Source organism: Mastomys coucha, unplaced genomic scaffold (genome assembly GCF_008632895.1).
Source record: "Mastomys coucha isolate ucsf_1 unplaced genomic scaffold, UCSF_Mcou_1 pScaffold18, whole genome shotgun sequence".
NCBI lineage: Eukaryota > Metazoa > Chordata > Mammalia > Rodentia > Muridae > Mastomys > Mastomys coucha.
In genome coordinates this window covers 1,950,185-1,961,541 of record NW_022196900.1, presented here as the reverse complement: position 1 = coordinate 1,961,541, position 11,357 = coordinate 1,950,185, and the positions used below count along the sequence as shown (strand labels likewise).

The 11,357-nt window shown below is 42.6% G+C and overlaps 1 pseudogene; it reads left to right on the top strand.

Moving 5' to 3' along the window:
- The window catches only part of LOC116095233, a 19,713-nt pseudogene extending 10,860 nt beyond the window's left edge, over window positions 1–8,853 (top strand).
- The last annotated feature ends 2,504 nt before the right edge of the window (window positions 8,854–11,357 follow it).

Below are 11,357 nucleotides of genomic sequence, written 5' to 3'. Positions count from 1 at the left end.
TTCAAGACAGGGTTTCTCTGTGTACCCCTGGCTGTCCTGGAACTCACTCTGTAAACCAGGCTGGCCTTGAACTCGGAAGTCCATCTGCCTCTGCCTCCCAGTGCTGGGATTCAAAGCATGCACCACCACCGCCCGGCCCCAAATATTTCTATAATCATCCCCGAAACTATATGGTCAAATCTGTCACAACCACACCTCACATTCCTGGTACCAGCTTCTGTCCTGGCTTAATTTCCACTGCTGTTATAAAAACACTCTGATCAAAGGAAACTTGGAAAGGGTTTATTTGGCTTGAACTTTAGTCATCATTGAAAGAAACCTAAGCAGGAACTCAAGGCAGGAACTGAATGAAGCAGAGGCCATGGACTAATGCTCTTTCCTGGCTTGCTGCCCCTGGCTTGCTTGCCCTGCTTTCTTATACAGTCTAGGACCACCTGTAATGGGATGGATGGTACTTCCCATAGTGGGCTGGATCTTGCCACATCAATCACTAATTAAGAAAATGCTTCTTCAAACATGCCTGCCGACCAATCTGGTAGAGGTACTTTTTCAATCGTGGGTCCTTCTTCCCAGTGACTCTAGCTCGTGTCCCATTGACAACCTAAGTAGCACAGTCAAGAAAGGCAAACATAGACGGCTATTACTTTATTATGATCTTTAATACACTTAACTTGCTTATTTTAATTTCCATTAAATTATAATCCTTGCCCTATTGCTGAAGATGACACATATATCTTTTTGAACATGGCGAAGTTGAGCTGGGACCTAATCAGAGCCTTTACCCAATGGACTACCAGAGGAGAAAGGTGGCCGTCAACCCAGATACAAACCCTGTGCATGACAGGCTGTTGCATTAGCAGCACAAATATAGAAGTAACGAATTCCTGTTTGGAATTCAAGCATACTCCATGATGTAGATCCCATGCCTCACACTGCTTGGGTAGCCAAGAACCCAAACGAGATGGGTTATGTTATTAGGGGAACACTAAATTGTTGTTCTCCTAAAGGAACAGAGCATAATAGAACTCCTAATGTCATTCTGCTATACCCAAAGAACAGTGGCGTGTTCAGCCATCATCAGAGAAGCTTCCTCTTGCGATAGATGGGAACAAATACATCAACCCACACCTGAAAAATTTGCAGAGTGGGAAACTTTGAAACAGTCCTAAACGGGATGTGGGACGTCTTCATCAAACTCCTCCCCTCAGGGCTCAGATAGCTATTTGGAAAAAGAGGTGGGAAGATGTTAAGAGCCAGCAGTCTATAAGGACTATAAGGACAGACACACATAGATTGTGGCAGCATGCACAGAGCCTACACAGGTTCAAGCCAGACAGGGTTCCAGCACTAAGATGGAGAAGTGGACACTGGCTCCTTAACCAAAAAGCTATCTCTAATTGACAACCATTTACAAAGAAAAACATAGCTTTCCCCAGTGGAGTCTGTGTATACAAACCACACTTCAGGGTGGGCACTATGCCCAGCAGTAGATGGCTAACCCAAAATGAGCTCAGTGGTATTTTTGTCTCCTATTGCTTTATGTGGCACTTTTGTGTCTCACTGGTCTTTTGATGGTTATGGTTTCTGACTTTGTGTTTTTATGTTTTTGTGAATGTGTGTTTTTAAATTGTTTTTTGTTTGTTTGTTCATTTGTTTGCCTGTTTTTTTCTAAAGTAAGAAAGAGAGAGAGAAAGAGAGAGAGAGAGAGAGAGAGAGAGAGAGAGAGAGAGAGAAAGAAAGTACATGGAGTTAAGTAGGTGGGGAAGTGGCAAGACTCTAATGGAGTTGAGGGAGGGAAAAACCATAACCAGAATATGTTGTGTGGACATATTTTTCAATAATATTATAATATTATCTCAGGTGACAAGTCCTCAGTAGATATTTGTACTGGTTGGTTTTGTATGTCAACTTGACGCAGCTCAAGTTATCACAGAGAAAGGAGCCTCCCTTGAGATCCAGGTATAAGGCATTTTCTCAATTAGTGATCAAGGGTGAGAGGGCCTAGCCCATTGCAGATGGTGCCATCCCTGGGCTGGTAGTCCTGGGTCCTATAAGAAAGCAAGCTGAGCAAGCCAGGGGAAGCAAGTCAGTAAGTAACATCCCTTCATGGCCTCTGCATCAACTCCTGCCTCCAAGTTTCTGCCCTGCTTGAACTCCAGCCCTGACCTCTGTTGATGATGAACACCAATGTGGAAGTGTAAGCTGAATAAACCCTTTCCTCTCCAACTTGATTCTTGGTCATGATGTTTGTGCAGAAATAGAAACTCTGACTAAGACACTATTTCTTTCATTTTCTTCATATTTTTTCACTGTGTGCCTTGAGTGAACTTCTTTCTCACTTGCTGTCCATGTGACTCAACCTTTTCAAGTGTTCATAAATGTGTACTTGCATGTGATAGAGATCATAGAATTATCACCAGCATCCTGAAGGTAGGGGCTACTTTCTCAGACTGGTATTCCCTACACCCTGAGCTTGCATACTCTGAGTGCAATCACCCAAGGCACTCCACTCTCACACATGAGCCTGCGGATAATTTCATTTCAATGCTCAGATGATGCAAAACTTTTCACTTGGGCTTCCTGGAGATCTCCCGTTCTCCTTCCACTAGAACTCCACTGGATTCAAGCTTGAAAGAATGCCCCTGCTCCTCCCTAATCCCCACCGCATACTTAGGCATTTACAGTGTGAGAATTCAAGGCCTCCCGCCCCACCATTCTGACTAGCATTTACACACAGCGTTCCTCTTAGCTTGTTATTGTCAACAGTCCTTGGAAACTCCTGTTGTCAAGGCTGCAGTGACTTCATGTTGCCAAGCCAACAGTCATCTCTCCTGGCCTCCTGACAGCGGTGGCCTAGTTTGCCTCCTAATTGTGCTCTCTCAGTTTGCATCAGCGGCATAACTTCTGCATACTCTGCTTCCTCCATTGGGTGCACTTTATCGGCTCCCTTTTCTCTTTTCACACACTCTGAATGCTGTTTGCATTATAATGGCGTTATCTGTACCAAACTCTAGCAAAAGATTACAAGTAAAGGCAGAAGGTTATCCCATAGCTGATAACAAGAAATATCAGAAGACTACAGTAACCATGACCTTGCACTAAGCCACAGTGTTGCAGGACAAATATTCCTGTAAGAACATCTGCCCTGAAGCTGCATGTCCTTCCTGGATTGATGATATCATTGTTATTGATTTTTGTAGTCAAGAATAATCATTATGCAACAACCTAAATAACACTCTTTGTCTTATCTTTAAAACGGGTGAATAGTTTGCCTCCTTGGATATTCCTATGTACATTTTCCTTCTGAGATTCACTCCGAAATAAATGAACTGCGTTTGGAGACGCTCCCTGGTTTGTTACTTAGATTGACATCTGCTTGACCTAATTAATGTTGGAGAGCCTTAGGATTTTGGTATGGGATTTCCCTATCCCTCCTTCTCTTTTCCTGGTGATCTTATCCAGAATATTTATTGAACACTGTCAAAATCAGCTCTTCAATTTAGACTCTCCTATTGTCCAAACTCACGTGATATTTTTCCCTGCTAAGCTCTTCTCACAGGAACTCAAATCACTTCCAAATGTCATAGGTCCAGAGGAGAACCTCATCTGGTCTTCCTCAGCAGCCTGGTCTACTTCTCCCCACCCTCCATGTCTCAGGGACCAGCCTGACCTTCCTTCCCTTGCTTGAGCTGACGCTCTAGGAATCACTCTTGGCGCATCTATTCCTAGAGTCCCATACCCCATCTGACAAGGACAGTCAATTTCCCCTCCAAAATCTCTCTCCATCTCTTTACATTTGTCCTATCATTACAAGCACCTCCTTCCCCCAGCTCACCTATAACTTCCTTCTACTGCTTTGATAGCATTCTTCCTGGGCTGTCTGCTTCCAGTCATTTCCCACTACCATCTACAGAGTGCCGGGTTTTCCCTTTAAAATATAAATCAGACTGCATTGCTCTACCATTGAGTCTCCCCTATTGCTTCACATAGTGTTTGATACAATCCAAATGCTTCATCTTCAATGAGCTCTTACAACATTTAAGTTCTGCCTCTGATATATCTCATGTTCACTTTGCCCATCTTATTGATGCCCACACTTGCCAGGTTCATGGACTACCCTGAGGCTTCCGCTCTTCTCCACATGGCATGCTCTGTTCACTTTTCTCATCTCCTCCAATGTGACCTTGGGCATAGTAGACATAATAGATTATATGACTTTTTTGTTATTTCCCTCATGGTTTCCACCCCCCTTGATTTATTATTAACTTTTCAGAATAAGCAAACAGGAACTTAAAAAAAAATAAACTTTTAAAAGTAATTTTAGGTTCACAATAAAATTGAGTAGAAAATACAGAAAGCTGCCATGTGTCACTCCTAGCTACCGCCCCACAATTGATACTTGGCACCACAATGCTGTCTTTGTTGCAGTTGATGACCCCACGTGGACACATTTAGTATCACCCACAATTCTCATACTTTACAGTAGGGCCCCCTCTATGGGTTTGGATTAGTGTAGACTGACATATAGCGCCATGGTTATGAGTCACATACTTTCTTATTGCTCTAAAAATCCTCCGAACTTCGCCTGTGTGTTTTCTCTTCCCCAGATCCTCGGACCCGTGGACATTTACCTTTTCTCTTTATAGAGTGTAAAATAGGTGGAGCCAGACTCTATCAACCTCTTTAAATTGGCTATCTTTTTCATTTAGTAATATGCATTTCTGTTCATCCATGTCTTTTCATGGCTTGATAGCTCATTTCTTTTTAGTATGGAGTAATGTTCCAATGCTTGGGTATATCAGTTTCTTTATCTACTTTTGGTTGCTTCCAAGTCTTGACAAACTTGCTGTAAATATCTCTGTATGTTTGTGTTGATGTAAGATTTTGACTAATTTGAACAAGTACCAAAGATTATAATAGAATATTTAGAATATATTTAGCTTTATGAATAATTGACAATTTTTTCCCAAGATGACTTCATATTTTACATTCCAATTAGAATGAAAAAAAAATCTTAGATAGTCACATCCTTATAAGCATTTGTTGTTGGCTGTGATTTGAATTTGGGTCTTTTTATCTTTGTGCTGTAGTGTTTGATTTTTGTTTTAACTTGTAATTTCCTAATGGTATATTATATTAAATATCCCTGCATATTTTCCATTTGTGTATCTTCTTTGATGTTTGGGTCTTTTTGCTTCTTATAACTAGTATACAAAACAATGAGTTTCGTTTTGCTGTTTCCATTCGTGTGTACCATTGTACTTGCCTTATAGTCACACCTGGGTATTTGAGTCTTTTTCCTTTTTTTTTTTTTTTAAGAGAGAAAAGAGTTATTTTCTTCCTTTGTTTTCTCTTTTACTTATTCTTCTCTCATATACTAATCCTGACTGCAGCCTCTCTTCCCTCTTATTCTTCCCAGTCCCTCCCTATCTTCCCTCTTCTCCAGATTCATTCCTCCTCCATTTCCCATAAGAAAAGAGCAGGGCCCCCAGGGATAGCACCCAAACACAACAAGACCAGGCACGTGCCTTCGTATTAACAAGACCAGGCGCGTGCCTTCGTATTAACAAGACCAGGCACGTGCCTTCGTATTAAGTATGGGCCAGGCAACCCAGGAGGAAGAAAAGGGTCACAAGAGCAGGCAAAGGAGTCAGAGACAGCCCTGCTCTAACTACGACGAGTCCCAGAAAAACTCAAGCTAAACAACCACAACAAATATGTGGAAGATCTAACTAGCACAGACCCATACAGGCTCCATGACTGCCATTTCAGTCTCTGTGAGTTTAGTTGATTCTGTGGATAGTGTTGTGGTATTCTCAACCCCTCTGCCTTCTACAATCCTTCCACCCTCTCTTCTGAGGAATTCCCTGAGCTCTGCCTTTGTTTGGTTGGGAATGTCTACATCTGCTCTCATCAGTTGCTCGAAGAAGCCTCTCTGGTAGTAGGCACCTGTGATGGCTATTCTTGCTTGTCAACTTGACTAAACTACCATCCAGAAAAGAAAAAACTACCATCCAGAAATGGAGGGGACACCTGTGACCCAGATCTTGAAGCTGGAAGACACAAGCTTTTGATCCAGATCTTGAGGCCAGAAGACACATGTAGCAGAATTTTCCCTGTCCAATTAATTTAAATATTAATGCAACAAGAAGCCTGTGATTGGACAGGGAAAAGGGAGGCAGAGCTAAGCGTTGTAGAGACAGGGAGTGACTGAAAAAAAAAAAAGAGGAGGAAGATGGAGGATGAACAGGACAATTCAGATTTTGCGTGGCTTTAAATAGCCACAGGTAGCTATAATATCAAATAGGGATAGAATAACTGGGATAACTTGTCTAATCTAGGTGGGCAGCTTGTACCATTATCAATTGGCTCTGAAATTATTGCATGGGTATCTTGTGTATTGAGAATTTATTGGTATATAAATCTGACTGATTAACTATAAGTTTCTAGAGTTTTGATTTACTGGGTTACTGGAATTTGGGACTGCCGACCACAGGGGCTGGATGGCTGAGAAAGTATGGGTGGCTTTGAAGCAGGCAAACCAGAGCTGGGAAATATTTGCATCTTACATAGATACTTTGTTGGGTTGGTACATAATTATTTCTTGTGGGGGGGGGGGATGCTAAAATAATGTGATTGTCAATTCAAATTTTACTTACTACTGGCATCTTTTGCTGCATAGAAGCCTCCTTGTGCCTGAAAATATGGCAGTGGCTAACCACACAGAGGTTAGCCTAGAGGCAGTGGGACCACCGGCAAAGAGTAGCTGGATGTAGTGCGGGAACTTGCCCCTCTTTTTAATATTCCCCCAACAGACACACACCTTTAATCCAGCTTTTTCAGGCACACCTTTAATCTGGGCTATACCTTCTGCTGGAGACCCCATAAGGAAAATGGAAGAAGGGCGGCTTCTTCTTTGCCCACTTGCACTTACTTGCCAGCACATCTGTCAGAACCTACTTCTTCAGGATTTCAGCTTATACAGAACACCAGCTGAACCACCCAGCCTCGTGGGATTACTAGATTCTATCTGGGCTGTATGTCATTCCAATAACTTCCATACACACACACACACACACACACACACTCACACACACACACACTCACTCACACATATGTGTGTGTGTATGTATATGTATTTGCATATGTATGTGTATATGAATGTGTGTACCTGGTCTCTTCTTGCTGTTTGGTTTGCCCACTAATTCACACTGTCTTGATCGTTGTTGCTTACAGCACATATATACATATATGTATGTGTATATATATATACATATGTATATATATATATATGTCATAAGTTCTGTGACTCTAGAGAATCTTGACTAATACAGCACCAATCTATAACTATAGCAGAATATCATTAGGAATCATTTCATTGACTCTTTTTTTTTTGTGTGTGTTCTATTTGGCTGTACCCTAGCTCTCTGGGACATCCAGCTTCTGGTTCCTGGCCATCCAGACAGTGGCAGACATGGCTCCCTCCCCTGATATGGGTTTCAAGTTAGAGCAGTTATTAGTTGGCTGAGTTATTTTATCATTACATTTTGAGTATATTTTTGTTAATAGCCCTTATCAAAGTGTCTTTTGTAAATATTTCCTTCCAGTCTGTGGCTTCTCCTTATGACATTATCTCTCACAGAGAAACCCTTTTTAATTTTAATGAAGTCCAGTTCTGCATTATTTATTTCATGGACCATGGCTTTGTTGTATTTAAAAGGTCATCACCATACCTAAGACATTTGATTTTCTTGTTATGCTCCATTTTGAGTTAATTTTTACTGAAGCTGGAAGGTGTGTCTTGGGTCACTTTTTGCATATGGATGTCAAGTTTTTTCAACACTATCTTCAAAAGGCTACCTTTGTTTCATGATTTGCATATGCTTCTTTGTCTAGATCACTTGAATGTGTGTACCTGGGTGTGCTTCTGGTCTCTTCTTGCTGTTTGGTTTGCCCACTTATTCACACTGTCTTGATCGTTGATGCTTACAGCATCCTTTGAGTTGGAGGCATGTCAGGCTTCCTATTTTGTTCTCCCTTGAGTGGGTTCTTCTGGATCTTTTACCATGCTACACAAACTTTAGAGTCACTTTATTGATGCTAAATCCTCAACAAATCCACACACAAAATGACTTTCTTGGATTTAACTGGAATTGCATTGACTTTGTAGAGCATGTTCGGAAGAGCTGACATCTTGACACTGTCATCAGTCTATACTCCAGCATTTATCTCTCATCATTTATTTGATCCTTTGATTCCTCCATCAGAGCTTTACAGTTTTCCTTGCATCTTACATAGATACTTTGTTGGGTTGATACATAATTATTTCTTGTGGGGGGATGCTAAAATAATGTGGTTGCTAGTTCAGATTTTACTTACTACTGGCATCCTTTGCTGCATAGAGGCCTCTTTGTGCCTGAAAGTATGGCAGTGGCGAAGGTGAAGCATATCGCTACCAGGAGGCTATGGCCCCACTGGCTTCAAGTGGAACCTGCCCCACTGGGGAGTGTTGGGGTACAGTATGTTTGCTGTGAGCATCAGGGCCTTGATCTTTGGCTACTGGAGAAATGACTGGGTGGAACCAGGAGCGCAGGCGCCTGCTGATTGAGGACTTGGAGGCCAGGATCATCCTCATACCGCTCTTCCAGGCAGAGAAGGACTGGAGGACCCTGCAGATTCTTAGAGAACCTGGAGGAGGAGGCCATCATTATGAAAGATGTGCCCAACTGCAAGGTGGGCGAGTCTGTATTCCACACCACACGATGGGTACCATCCGTCATTGTCGAGGTGTATGGGTTGTGCACCAAGGAGGAGATGAACATCGCCAACTTCAGTTTTACCTGGTACACTTAGGGCCTGAGCTGACACACATAATAAATAGTCAAGTAAACTGTTGACTCTATTGCGACTCTAAAACAAATGGGGGGGGGAAGGAGGAGGAAAAGGAGGAGGAGTAGGAGGAGGAGGAGGAGGAGGAGGAGGAGGAGAAAAAGAAGAAGCAGCAGCAGCAGCCCCAGATTCTTTGATATAATCCTATGTTTCTATTTTCATCTTTTGAGTGCGTGGGCTTATTGTCCTGGCACCCCTGTTTATAGGTATGGAGCATCTGTCACTTCTCATGGGTCCTGTTGGAGAAGCTGGTGATGGGGAAGTGTTTGCCTACACAAGGACAAGCCAGTCAACATTCCATCATGGATGAGGGGGAGACTCATGAGAAAGTATTGGTAGTTGAGAGCTGCTGAGGAAGAAGAGTCTTTTTTCTTCAGGAGTGTGTCTGTTCCCCAGTGGATAGCACCGTACCCATGTGATATAGGTAACACGAACTGGACTCAATGTCTTAGTTATGGTTTTATTGCTGTGAGAAGATACCTTGATCACAGCAACTCTTATAAAGGAAAACTTGATTGGGGCTGGCATACAGTTTCAGAGGGTTAGTCCATTACTGTCGTGGCAGGAGGCACGGCAGCATGCAGGCAGACATGGTATTGGAGAAGGAGCTGAGAGTTCTATGGCTTCACCTGCAGGCAGCAGGAGGAAGGCTGAGACACTCTATCTCCAATGAGGCCACACCTCCAACAAGGCCACTCCCTATGAGTCTATGGAGACCATTATCATACAAACTACTATAGTAGGTTATAAAGAAAAAAGAAAAAGGACATGAAAGTGTGAACAATATGCAGAGCAGGAGTCCAGGAGGAGTAGAGGGAAAGTGTGTGTGTGTGTGTGTGTGTGTGTGTGAATATAATGAGAATTCATTGTTTAAGTATATGAAATTCTCAAAGAATTAATAGACATGTATTCCAAAGAATTTCCATCTTGACGCTTACCTATCTGTTCTTGCAAATTATTTCATTTTCCTATAGACCCTTTAGTCTATGCTACAGTTTAACATGTTTTGGTCTAATAGTTCTGACATTCTTGCCATATCTATTTCTCTTACACGTTTTGTGTCTTCAAGTTGTGTTTTATCTTATTTTGTTTGGGTTTTAACCTTGTTCCTTTTGGTTGAGTGGCAGGTATGATGTGAGGGTTAAAAGCTTGCAGTAAGAAGAACTTTGGTAGTGTGTTGGTGAGGGGAAACATTCTTTAGTCTCATAATCAGGCTTTGGCATCTTGGAAAACTTGTGCCTTTGGACTGGGGATCTGACCAGGGCTTCTTAGGATTTTTCTGCATTAAGCAGGGCTGGATGGTTGGATAGAGGTGATCTTGGGTCTTTTTTCACTCCTCTATAAAGGTTAGGCTATGATAACTTACTAGCAGTCTAGAGTCTGGTAATATCTTTTTCTTTGAGGGCAGATCTTGGCATATTTTTCTTCCCCTTGCTGGAAGCACATGGGGTATATTCACTGACCCGCACAGTGAAGATCTGGGTGCTCATTGAGGCCAAACTCCATACTATGGTTGCTTCCCAGCTAGCCTGTGATTTAGCTCCATGGCCCACAAGTCTCCAGCCACCAACCTGGAACATTCCAGTTTTTCACTTGGCTGCTTCCCCTGGAGATTTCAGCTTTCCAGTTTATGGTTTCTGCTTCCATAGCTGCAAGTCTCTGAGTCTTCCTGTCCATCTCTCTAGTTTTTCAGGGGAACGGTTTGCTTGGAGGCTTCATTTCTCTGATGATCAAGGAAAAGTTATTGATGTCTTCTCTTCTGATACTCCTAGCTTCTTCTTAGGATAATGTCGTGACTCCCAAGCCCTTCACATGGTCAACCCAGTCTCCAGGTATATCTTATCGGTCTTTCTAGGAGAACAAACCTGTCATCTCATCTTTCCCTGCAAGGTCACCCCCTCTGCCTTCTCTCTTGCCTCGCTGTGTTTGGGGCCCATTGCTCTCCTGTATGTATGCTGCTGTGCTGAACGCTCTCTGTGAGGCTCTGTCAATAGAGTGTGAGGCTTAGGGAGAGCTGGAAAGACTGGAGAAGGAAGGGACTTACTTCTCCTTTGTTTTTGCCTCTGTCCTTCAGAGACTTCATGGCCTGATTGTTTCTTGCTGTTTGTGAACCTCCCAGTGTTTGGGTCCTCATAGATTCTCTCTCTCTTTTTTTTTTTTTTTTAGGTCAGAGAATTAGTGAAGAAGGATATTATGGGAAAACAGCAAAGTTCTTTCTTCTTACAATGGCAGTAACCTCCAGTAAAAAGCTTCCCGTTGTCAATTGCCTGTTTAGTGGTGCTTACTTTTTAAATAGCAGCTAACTTAACACAGAGAGACAATTACTACGGGACACGAGGAGAGAAAAGTGACCAGCTCAAGGCTCATACTGTGCATAACTGGAGGAGGATTTCTTTGTGTAGCCCTGAAACTTTCCAGGTAGGCCAGGTTGGCCTTGATCTCACAGAGATCCCATGGCTCTGCCTCTG